This window comes from Mchenga conophoros, linkage group LG20 (assembly GCF_057382185.1).
Source record: "Mchenga conophoros isolate Kocher_MC1m ecotype Shallow Benthic linkage group LG20, M_conophoros_male_GT1.1, whole genome shotgun sequence".
In the NCBI taxonomy this organism is placed as follows: Eukaryota; Metazoa; Chordata; class Actinopteri; order Cichliformes; family Cichlidae; genus Mchenga; species Mchenga conophoros.
Window position 1 is genome coordinate 36,685,336 of NC_140545.1, and position 11,559 is coordinate 36,696,894.

Consider the following 11,559-nt stretch of genomic DNA (forward strand, 5'->3'; position numbering starts at 1 on the left):
ATAGACGATAAGATATACACCTCCTCGCCTACAGGGAGGAGGTGGATCGTCTGGCTGAGTGGTGCGACAGAAACAACCTGCTGCTTAACACCGAGAAGACCAAGGAGCTCATCGTGGACTACAGGAGGAATGCTGACCCACATCCACCCATCCACATTAAGGGGACGGCTGTGGAGCGTGTGAGCAGCTTCAAGTTCCTGGGAGTCCACATCTCCGAGGATCTCACCTGGACGACCAACTGCTCCAAGCTGGTCAAGAAGGCTCACCAGCGCCTCTTCTTCTTGAGGACTCTGAGGAAGAACCACCTGTCCTCAGACATCCTGGTGAACTTCTATCGCTGCACCATCGAGAGCATCCTGACCAACTGTATAACAGTCTGGTACGGGAACTGCTCTGCCTCGGACCGGAAGGCGTTGCAGAGGGTCGTGAAAACTGCCCAGCGCATCGCCGGAGCACCACTTCCTGCCATAAAAGACATCTACAGGAAGCGGTGTCTGAAAAGGGCTGGGAAAATCATCAAAGACCCCAGTCACCCATCACATGGACTCTTCACCCTCCTGCCCTCTGGGAGGCGCCACAGGAGCCTCCGGACTAAGACCACCAGGTACCGGAACAGCTTCTTCCCCACAGCTGTCAGACTCCTGAACTCTGCCTCCTGACATCTGACCCACGTTAAACTCATGGACTGAACATACACACACACACAATGGACAACTGTACCCTCAAACACAATAATAACATGGACTGAACCACCACTCACAACCACTAGCACTTTATATAGCCTCTGTAGAAACTATCTACACCCTCACTTATCTTAACTGCACTACTGTATAGCTCTGTGTAAATAATCATTCTGTACATTCGATAATCTTTAATCCTACAACTGTTTACAACTTGCATAGTTCCCATTTCTGTATAGCTGTATATCCCAGATTCTGTAAAGTTATTTATTTCATATTCTGTATAGTTTTTCATATTTATATCCTGTTCATATCCTGTACATAGCTTGTACTCACTACAGCCTGTACATACTTATAGTTATAGAATATTCACAACATACTTCATACCGTGTACATTATAACATACCATAATAGACCCATTTCTGTAATATACTCACATATCTATATTATTGCTAATATATATTGTAATATATCTATATCACTAAAGCACTTCTGGATGGATGCAAACTGCATTTCGTTGCCCTGTACCTGTGCATGTGCAATGACAACAAAGTTGAATTCTATTCTATTCAATGAATAAAATTAACAAAATAAAAAGATTAAGAGGGACCAACAGCTGACTCTGGTGCTACTCCTGAAAAGCCTTTGAAAAAAAACTGTGTTTCTAAAAGTGATTTAAACACCTCAAGTGTTGGGCCAGCCTAATATAGAGGGGCAGCTTATTCCATCATTTGGGGGCCACAACAGCGAAAGCTCGGTCCCCCCGGTGTTTCAGTCTCGACATGGGGACAGCAGGGAGTGACTGGTCAGTTGATCTGAGAGACCTTCGTGGAGTGTATCGGTGTCAAAGGTCTGACAGGTAAGAAGGAGCCATTTAAAGCTTTCAAAGCAAACAAAGTTTTAAAATGAATTCTAAGATGGAGCCAGTGTAAGGAGGCAGGAGCAGGGCTAATGTGCTCACGTTTGTGTGTCCCTGTCAGCAGGCGAGCAGCAGCACTCTGGACCATTTGCACGCGTGATAGTGAAGCCTGATCAATACCAGGGTCTCTCCAAAGATCCTCAGGATTTTCTATACAGGCGCTGTGGAGACCATCCTCACACAGAACATGACATCGTGGTTTGGGAACAGCTGTGTGAAGGACCAAAAAGCTCTCCAGAGAGTGATCCGTACAGCAGAACGCTGCTGCAGGATTGCTCTCCCCCCGCTTCAGGACACCTACACCAGGAGATGCCGGACTAGAGCAGCGCAGATACTGAAGGACCCGTCCCATCCTGGCAACAAGCTGTTCCAACTTCTGCAATCTGGTAGAAGGTTCCGCATCTTCCGGGCAAGGACAGAGAGACTCAAGAGGAGCTTCTATCCCCAAGCCATCCGTGCCCTAAACACACACACCCGCCCTCTCACATCATCTATAATTGACTGAGACAGGACTCTTCCAGACACTAAACCAAGGCACAATGTACATTTCAATTCCTTTAATTTTAAATATGTTTATATTGTCTATCCTGTAAAATAGTCAGATATCTATTCATATTAATGTACAGAATTCACCTGCTTGCTGCTACTACTGCACATTCACCCAGTGTATATACTATATGTGTGTGTGTATATATATATATATATATATATATATATATATATATATTCTTCCTCTACACCCCCCCCCCCAATTTTTGCACATGTCGAGGAGCGTGTCAGGCTACATTTCACTGTGTGTTATACTTGTATAACTATGCATGTGACAAATAAAGGACCTTGAACCTTGAACCTTGAACCAATATAAAGTCCAATACAATAATCAAGGCGAGTGGTCACAGATGTGTGTAAAAGTCTCTCCAAGTCACAAAAAGAAATAAAAGGTTTGACTTTAGAGAGCTGCCTCAGCTGAAAAAAGCTCTTTCTCACCACTGTATTTACCTGTTTGTCCATTTTAAGATCTGGGTCCATTTTTACTGCAACGTTGGTTCAAGGTTCAAGGTTCTTTATTTGTCACATGCATAGTTATACAAGTATAACACACAGTGAAATGTAGCCTGACACGCTCCTCGACATGTGCAAAAAAATTGGGGGGGGGGGGGGGGTGTAGAGGAAGAACGTTATATATATATATGTAGTATATACATTGGGTGAATGTGCAGTAGTAGCAGCAAGCAGGTGAATTCTGTACATTACTATGAATAGACATCTGACAACTGACAACTGGTTGACAACTGGTGACAACTGGTTTGACAACTGGTGACAACTGGTTTGACACATGTGTGAGAGGACCCAAGTCAGATGGTGGGACACCAGGGCCGCTCGGCCCAAAGATAACGACCTCAGTCTTTTTTCATTAAAATGCTCTGATGTCCTTGAGACAGTCTAAAATAGGCCTGAGGGGGTTGGGCTCATTGTGTTTCAGGGGTAGATGCATCTGACAGTCATCCGCATTAAAATGAAATGAGACTTTATGCTTTTTAATAATATGGCCAAGGGGAAGTAAATAAATGCTAAAAGGAAGGGGCCCAAGGATGGATCCTTGAGGTACACCACACGGGAGGAGGGCAGACGATGAATAAAATTTAGTTTCTTTCTTTTCTGCACTCTCTTCAAGCAGCCCGAGTGATGTCGTTCAGCCACGGCTCAGACTTCGATTTAGGCCGCCTGACCTTCAGAGGAGCAACAGCGTCCAGAATGTTTTCACAAGTAGAGAAAAACTTTGCAGTCAGCTCCTCGGTGTGAGCACAGGCTGAAAGCTCTGAATCAACATTAAAGGTGGTAGAAAACTGAGCAGCATTTGATGGTTTAAACATGCGAGAAGCAGTTGGAGGACCACAGGTAGTGATATTACAGGGAAGTTTCAAACAATACAGGCATATGATCAGAAAAGACGGCATCATAAATTTGAAGGTTATAAACAGGTAAACCATGAGACAAAACCAGAGTGTGTCCATGTTTATGTGTGGGACCAGTGACAGACTGCAAAACATTAAGAGCATCAAGTAGATTTAAAAAGTCCTTTGCCAGTGTTTTAGTAGGACAACACACATGAATACTCATATCACCCATAAACTTTGTCATACTTTGGCATTATTTCAGCCAAGAACTCAGAGAAGCCATTAACAAAGTTCCTGTTATATTTAGGTGGACGGTAGATCACCACACAAAGAACAGGATGACTGCTACCAAGCTCAAACATATTCAGTTCAAAACTGGAGAAAGGGACAGGTGAAAAGTATTTTTGTAGACTGTCACTCCTCCACTTCGGCCCGTATTTAAAAGTAGAATGGGAGGCAGAGCCTTCAGTTTTCAGGCCCCTCTTCTGTGGAACCAGCTTCCAGTTTGGATTCAGGAGACAGACACTGTCATGATCGGAGGCAATAAGACGCAGTGTTCTCAAGCACGAACCGCGGTGCGGATTTGACGTCCTGTCATAAGTTGAGCTGGGCTTGCACCGGTTGCTGCAATTGGTGTAGAGCGGTGACTCATTAAGGCTCAGCAGGGGTCAGGCTGTTTGAGAATGTACTTGGCCGTTTGGACAGCTCTTTCAGCAGCTCCATTTGACTGGGGGTAATGAGGGCTCGACGTAGTGTGGGTGAAGCCATAACTCAGTTTGAAGTCTTGGAACTCTGATGATGTGAACTGTGTCCAATTATTACTGACCAGTTCTAACAGGATGCCCCATCTAACGAACATGTGTTTAAGCTTGTTAATGACCTGTCTGCTGGGTGTTGTAGTGAGGGAACAATCTCAATGTCTCTTGAAAAATAGTTAACAACGACAAGAAAGTTCTTACCCTCATGCTCGCACAGATCAGCTGGAATCTTTTGCCAGGGGCCATTGGGCAGAGTAGTAGTCACGAGGGGTTCCCATCGCTGTGTAGGCTTGTGCTCTCTGCAAAAGGTGCATGACCTCACCTTGTGTGTTATTTGAAGTCCAATGTTGGGCCACCAGACTGTTGATCTTGCGTGCGCTCTACATTTAATTAGTCCTTGGTAGGGATGGGTCCTGGTATCCGGTGCCATGATGGCACCGGTTCTGACATAAACGGTAGTAACCAGACCGAAAAGCAGCGCACATTTCGGTGCTTTATTTCCCTGAGATGTCATACACTTTGTATTCTAGCCAATCATTTTACGTTTCCGAGGATAGTAGGCGGGCCCAGGTACGTCCGTTCTTTTAGAGCAGAGCTACAGACTAAAAACGCCCAAGGTGAAGCGGTCAAAGTCTGGCTGTACTTCACAGCAAAAGATGCAAACTCAGCAGCAACAAGTGCTTTAAGCTGATACTGTGATACTGTCAAAGGAGGTAACACCTCGAATCCAATGACACACCTGGCGACGCATAGCGTTTTCTTAAAAGTCGAGAAATGCGCCGTATTTGATAGCTTGCTGCGAGACCTCACACCGAGCGCATCTACTGCGGGTGTGGTGCCTGTTATCGGACCCGGAGTTAGAACATCCCCCAAAAACATGAAGAGGAGAGTCCTGGCCCCTAGCCCTGCCAGTGTAGCAGAAATGATGAGGATGATGATGCAGCAGCAGCCGTTCTTCTCTGCGTGAGTAGCTTCATGTTGTTCGAGTGTAATTTACGTTGAGTAGGCTAACCACGTTATTACATTAATGCATGTAAGGTGAACTAGCAAACATCATCATAGCTACATGCGGCTGTCTTCTTGTTTGATGGCAGATACTCCCTTCACCCTGGCCAAAAAGGCTAAAATGACCAAAGAAAAAGAGGGAAACAGCTGAACATGAGAGGTTTTGGACAAAGTTTGTGTTTTTTCCATTGTTTAAGCTTCCAGCCAAGAGTGATACCATATATGCCCCATAGCTGCAGAAAAGGCTAACATTGATATCTTTTTACAAAAAAACAGCTGAACATGAGAGGTTTTTGGACCAATTTTGTGTTCTCCATTCTTTAAGCACCGGTTTGAGCACCGGCACCGTTTCAAAAGTACCAGTTTGGTACTGGTATCAGATAAAACCTAAACGATGCCCATCCCTAGTCCTTGGTGGCCTTCATGTAATTGGTGAAGGACACTGGGTCTGAGTGCTGTGGGAATTACAATGCGATCGTGGTAGAGCACTAGACCATTGGATTCTGAAAGGTGGCTTCTGGCTGCATAAAAGCCTTGCAGTGGTGAGCTCTTTGCCATTCTCCGAGGCCACTCTTATCTGATGAAGGTGATTGCTTTTTGAAGCTCCGGGTCCCTCTGTGTAGCTCTATGAATTTCCTCCAACTTATGTGACTTGATAGGTTTGCTTGTCACTACGTTGCTCACATATGCCTTGACCTGGCTGTCTGTCTTGCACGGGTAGCATCCGTGCAGTGGACGTCTGGAGAGTGCAGAAAATGTGAAAAAATGAAAAAATGACCTGTTGGATTAACAACAAAGAATATGTTCATGTGTTACACAGGATAAATGTTATGTGTAGCTTCAGTGTTAAAACTGCACAATATGCAAAGAAACAGGATTTATTTTTGTTTTTCATTCATGTTTTTACTCTCCCCTCTTGTTTAAATAACCCAAAATGTTTGTTAGGATTAAACTTTTTTAATGTTAAGTGTATTTAGTTCCCATATGTTAAACCAATATAATAATTTTATTCCAATAATTATTTATGTCTTTTAAACTGCTATTTAACATGTTATCAGTGTTTGTCATAAATACTTGTTGGTAAACCAAACCTGTGTAAAATATAAATTCTAAACACTTTAAAACAGTAAGCCAATAAACAAAAACACTTCTTTAAGCAGTTATCTGTGTTTCACACTCAACACGGTCACACATACAGCTCATCTCCAGCGAGATACGGTGCAGCGGTAAAGTTCTAACAGTAGAATCACTAAAGTGTCATGGTGACGTAGTGAAGTCAGTCTTTTAGCTCCAAGACCAGCTCGAGCGCAGCCACGGCCCCTCCAAAGGATCCTTCACCTCAGGAGGGAATCCGGATCCCAGCAAGCGGATTCTGTCCATCTGGACGTTTTCACTGAGAAACGTTTCTTCATCATCCAAGACTGAAGACGTCACTGGGATGAGCGACGAAACGTTTCTCCCATGAAGCCTTTGGGACTTGTAAACAGCACATTAGCACAATGACTAACAATGGGCTGTGAGGTCAGTTTATGATCACTAATGTGCAAATTATAATAACCGCTGATCAGTGGTCATGAGTCACAGAGAGACCGCGGTAAAGTGAGCCGTCATTTGTGAGCCGCGGTCAAGCCAGCCGCCTCCTATCCGCCGCATAAATTTCCTTGCGCTTTTACACCAGTCTTTACGGTAGCGCCTTTTCGCTTTATATCCTGATTGAACACACAAATTACAATGGAACAGCCCAATACAGCCATCGTGACAGTCTGGTTGCATATTCAAAAATTCATTAAAAGTCATTCTTAAAAGTTGATGCCAAGCTTTCAACACAATCCTCTTCTCGGACACCTACTTTACCTCTGGGCCAGGTTTTACCCAGATTTACTGTAATATTACTCAGAAATCACAGTAAACTCATATTCAGTGCAATACAGTCAATACACTACAATTATGTTTATTTCAAAAATTCATTAAAAACCATCCTGAGTAGTTGATGTCCAACTTTCAACACATCCCTCCTCTAGGACACCTACTGTACCTGTGTGCCAGGTTTCAGCCAGATTCACTGTAAAATTACTCAGAAATTAAAGGACATTTATATGCAATTCAATACAGTCAATACACTACAATTATGGAAATTTCAGAAATTCATTAAAAATCATCCATAATAGTTGAGGTCCAACTTTCAACACATCCCTCCTCCGGGAAACCTGCTGTACGTCTGGGCCAAGTTTCAGCCAGATTTACTGTAGAATTCTTCAGAAATTGCAGGGAACTCATGTTCAGTTCAAGAAAGGCTGAAAGACGACCACCACTGAACAAGACACACAAGCTGAAACGTCAAGACTGGGCCAAGAAATATCTCAAGACTGGTTTTTCTAAGGTTTTATGGACTGATGAAATGAGAGTGAGTCTTGATGGGCCAGATGGATGGGCCCGTGGCTGGATTGGTAAAGGGCAGAGAGCTCCAGTCCCACTCAGACGCCAGCAAGGTGGAGGTGGAGTACTGGTTTGGGCTGGTATCATCAAAGATGAGCTTGTGGGGCCTTTTCGGGTTGAGGATGGAGTCAAGCTCAACTCCCAGTCCTACTGCCAGTTTCTGGAAGACACCTTCTTCAAGCAGTGGTACAGGAAGAAGTCTGCATCCTTCAAGAAAAACATGATTTCCATGCAGGACAATGCTCCATCACACGCGTCCAAGTACTCCACAGCGTGGCTGCAAGAAAGGGTATAAAAGAAGAAAAACTAATGACATGGCCTCCTTGTTCACCTGATCTGAACCCCATTGAGAACCTGTGGTCCATCATCAAATGTGAGATTTACAAGGAGGGAAAACAGTACACCTCTCTGAACAGTGTCTGGGAGGCTGTGGTTGCTGCTGCACGCAATGTTGATGGTGAACAGATCAAAACACTGACAGAATCCATGGATGGCAGGCTTTTGAGTGTCCTTGCAAAGAAAGGTGGCTATATTGGTCGCTGATTTGTTTTTGTTTTGTTTTTGAATGTCAGAAATGTATATTTGTGAATGTGGAGATGTTATATTGGTTTCACTGGTAAAAATAAATAATTGAAATGGGTATATATTTGTTTTTTGTTAAGTTGCCTAATAATTATGCACAGTAATAGTCACCTGCACACACAGATATCCCCCTAAAATAGCTAAAACTAAAAACAAACTAAAAACTACTTCCAAAAACATTCAGCTTTGATATTAATGAGTTTTTTGGGTTCATTGAGAACATGGTTGTTGTTCAATAATAAAATTATTCCTCAAAAATACAACTTGCCTAATAATTCTGCACTCCCTGTAGGTCTGTTGACAGAGCTCTGTACAGGTCTGCTCGAGCTGACCTGAAAAGGGGTCCCACCTGTCCAGCAACAACACATGGCATGGAATAATAGACATCATAAACCACAGAGGCAGAACTGTGAAAACAGAAAACCTGAGTGTGCAGCTAGCAGAGGAAATAAACAGCTTCTTCGCCCGCTTTGAAACACCACAACAGCAGCATTCATCTGCCTCAGCCCTGCTCCCATCCTCATCCTCACCTGGTTCCTGCACCGCTCCATTCACTGTAACGGAGCACGATGTCAGATGTGTGTTCCTAGCAGTGAACCCCAGGAAGGCGTCCAGACGGAATACGTGGTAAAGTGCTAAGACCATGTGGCCACCAGCTCACCCTCATCTTCACCAGAATCTTCAACCTCTCACTGGATGAAGCAGCCATCCCATCCTGTCTAAAATCAGCCACAATCATCCCAGTACCAAAGAAGTCTCCCATCACCAGCCTGAACTATTATTGCCCTGTGGCCCTCACACCGGTAATCATGAAATGCTTTGAGAGACTAGTCCTTCAGCACACCAAGGATTACCTCCCCCCAGAATTCGACCCCCACCAGTTTGCATACCGTGCAAACAGATCCACAGAAGATGCCATCACCCTCCACTCGGTGCTGAGTCACCTAGAACAGCGGCAGAGCTACGCCAGAATGCTCTTTGTGGACTACAGCTCACCCTTCCACCACTCGCCCATTGAGAGCCTACTAACTTACTGCATCACAGTATGGTACAGCAGCTGCACTAAGGTGGATAGAGCCACCCTCCCAGCATGTTTGCAATGAGTAGGAGATGCTCTGTATCTCACTGTACAACTGTATAGTGACAAAGGTATTGGGTTCTTTTCTAAAAATTGCTATAAACAGAGGAACCCAAACTGATGAAAAGTGGCGAATATTTTTTTTCAAATGACTATTTTTAGTGGATGTTTGATATAGAAGCAGAATGACAGAATGTTAAAAGAAGTTAGTCATTCTAAGCTGGGCATTGCGTTCTCTGGCTGTTCAAAGCCATGGAACTTTAGACTTTCCAAGCAAATAATGATGGCCATACTGATGTTCTTTTCAGTACATTTTACTTTATGTTCATTTTCATTTTTATGATGTTTCTATTTTTACATAATTCCTCCCACATAGCAAAATTGGTATGGCCTGGATCTGTCCCACACAATGTGCTTACACATGGCCTGCGTACCGCAAAGAATGACGGCCCTATGGTGGCCCAGATCTGGTTTACCAGAGGTGGCCCACACATGCGCCAACACAAGGCCAGTTGCAGACACACTGCTGGCCCTGTGCTGGCCCAGAACAGTTTCAGCTCTGGCCCCAGATGTCAGCCTAATGTGTACCTTAGCCATGTAAGCCATGTAATAACAGCATGTGCTGGAAGATAATAGTGCAAAAGTAACATGACGAAACTCTGTTCAGACAGTGAATGGACTGATTCTTATACAGCACTTTTTTACTCACCCATATTACTCAAAGTGCTCTATACAACATGTCACATTCACCCAACCAGGCCAAATGTGGCATGCCATCACATAAACAGTGCCATCTTACCATGCCAGAAGTCAGCCAGCAGTGCCGGCTTGACACCAGATCCAGGCAAGACCCGTCTGCTATGTGGGATGACTTGTTCTTTTGGCGTTTTAGTTGTGGATTATGTTTGGGCTGTGTCTCTTGCCCTTTCAGTATTGTTTCCTTGTGCTTCTAAGTGTCCCTTTGTTTCTTTTTAGGTTATGTAGTATGGGTTAGAGATATTTTGTATGTTGTTTTTGTTTAATAAATCCGCCTTTTGGATTATTCCCTGATGTGCCTGAGTTCTGTTATTTAGTGTCACTTTGAAAGGACACACATCCAGCATTGACATATAATTGTTCTTTCAATTTTTGATAAAGATTACAGTGAATTGAGATGTAACTTGGCCCAGAGGTACGGTAGGACGCCCAGAGTAAGAAAGTGTTGAAAGTTGGACCTCAACTATTATGGATGATTTTTAATGAATTTCTGACATTTCCATAATTGTATTGACTGTATCGGGCTGTTTCATTGTAATTTGTGTGCGCGCATGTGCGTGCGACTGTTCGCGCGCGCACGTGTGCGCGGGTATAGGCTTTCAATCGGCACATGAAGCGAAAAGGCGCTACCGTAAAGACTGGTGTAAAAGCGCAAGGAAATTTATGCGGCGGATAAGAGGCGGCTGGCTTGACCGCGGCTCACAAATGACGGCTCACTTTACCGCGGTACAGAGAGGTGGGGAACGCTGCAAAGCTTGGCTCTGTGTAGATTCCCTCTACTGCAGGTACAGCTGATACAGACGCGGCAGCGTGGGGAGGAATAAGACACATGATGTTGGAGCAGAGACTGAAGAGAATATGATATCAACAGGATGCTTCAAGGTGTAAACGTACAGATGAGCTCCAAACGCTTCATCCCCCTGCCCTGTTCAGGTTTGAAGTCATCTCAACATTTTGGAGCCTGAATCTGATAGTTGGGATTATAGTGATGACACGGAGGAAAATGTCAAAATAGCAGAAGCAGCGAGCAAAAAGCTGCTCTGAGCGCTTCAACGGCAATAAAACGTTTTCCTTTGATCAGCGAGAAGACTAATAATCATCTTCTACATTTTTAATACAAAGTAAATAAATGTGGTTCTTTACATTTTGGGATAGTTGCCTTGTTTCCTCTTTGTTTGAATCGAGATCTGGAATAATGTGGGCCTGAACTGGCACCAACAAATGTGTTCTGCTGTAACCCGCGAGCTGAGCGCTGATGTGTCGACACCTGTCACTGAAGTAAAACGTCACCACGTCCTGTCCTGCGGTTGGAATGGAGGCGGAGTCAACTGGTTCCGCTGACACCTGCCTACCTGTAAAACCCCGGTGCGTGTGCGTGTGTGTGTGTGTGTGTGTGAGAGAGAGAGAGAGAGAGAGAGAGCGCACGAACAGATTGATGACACCCTCT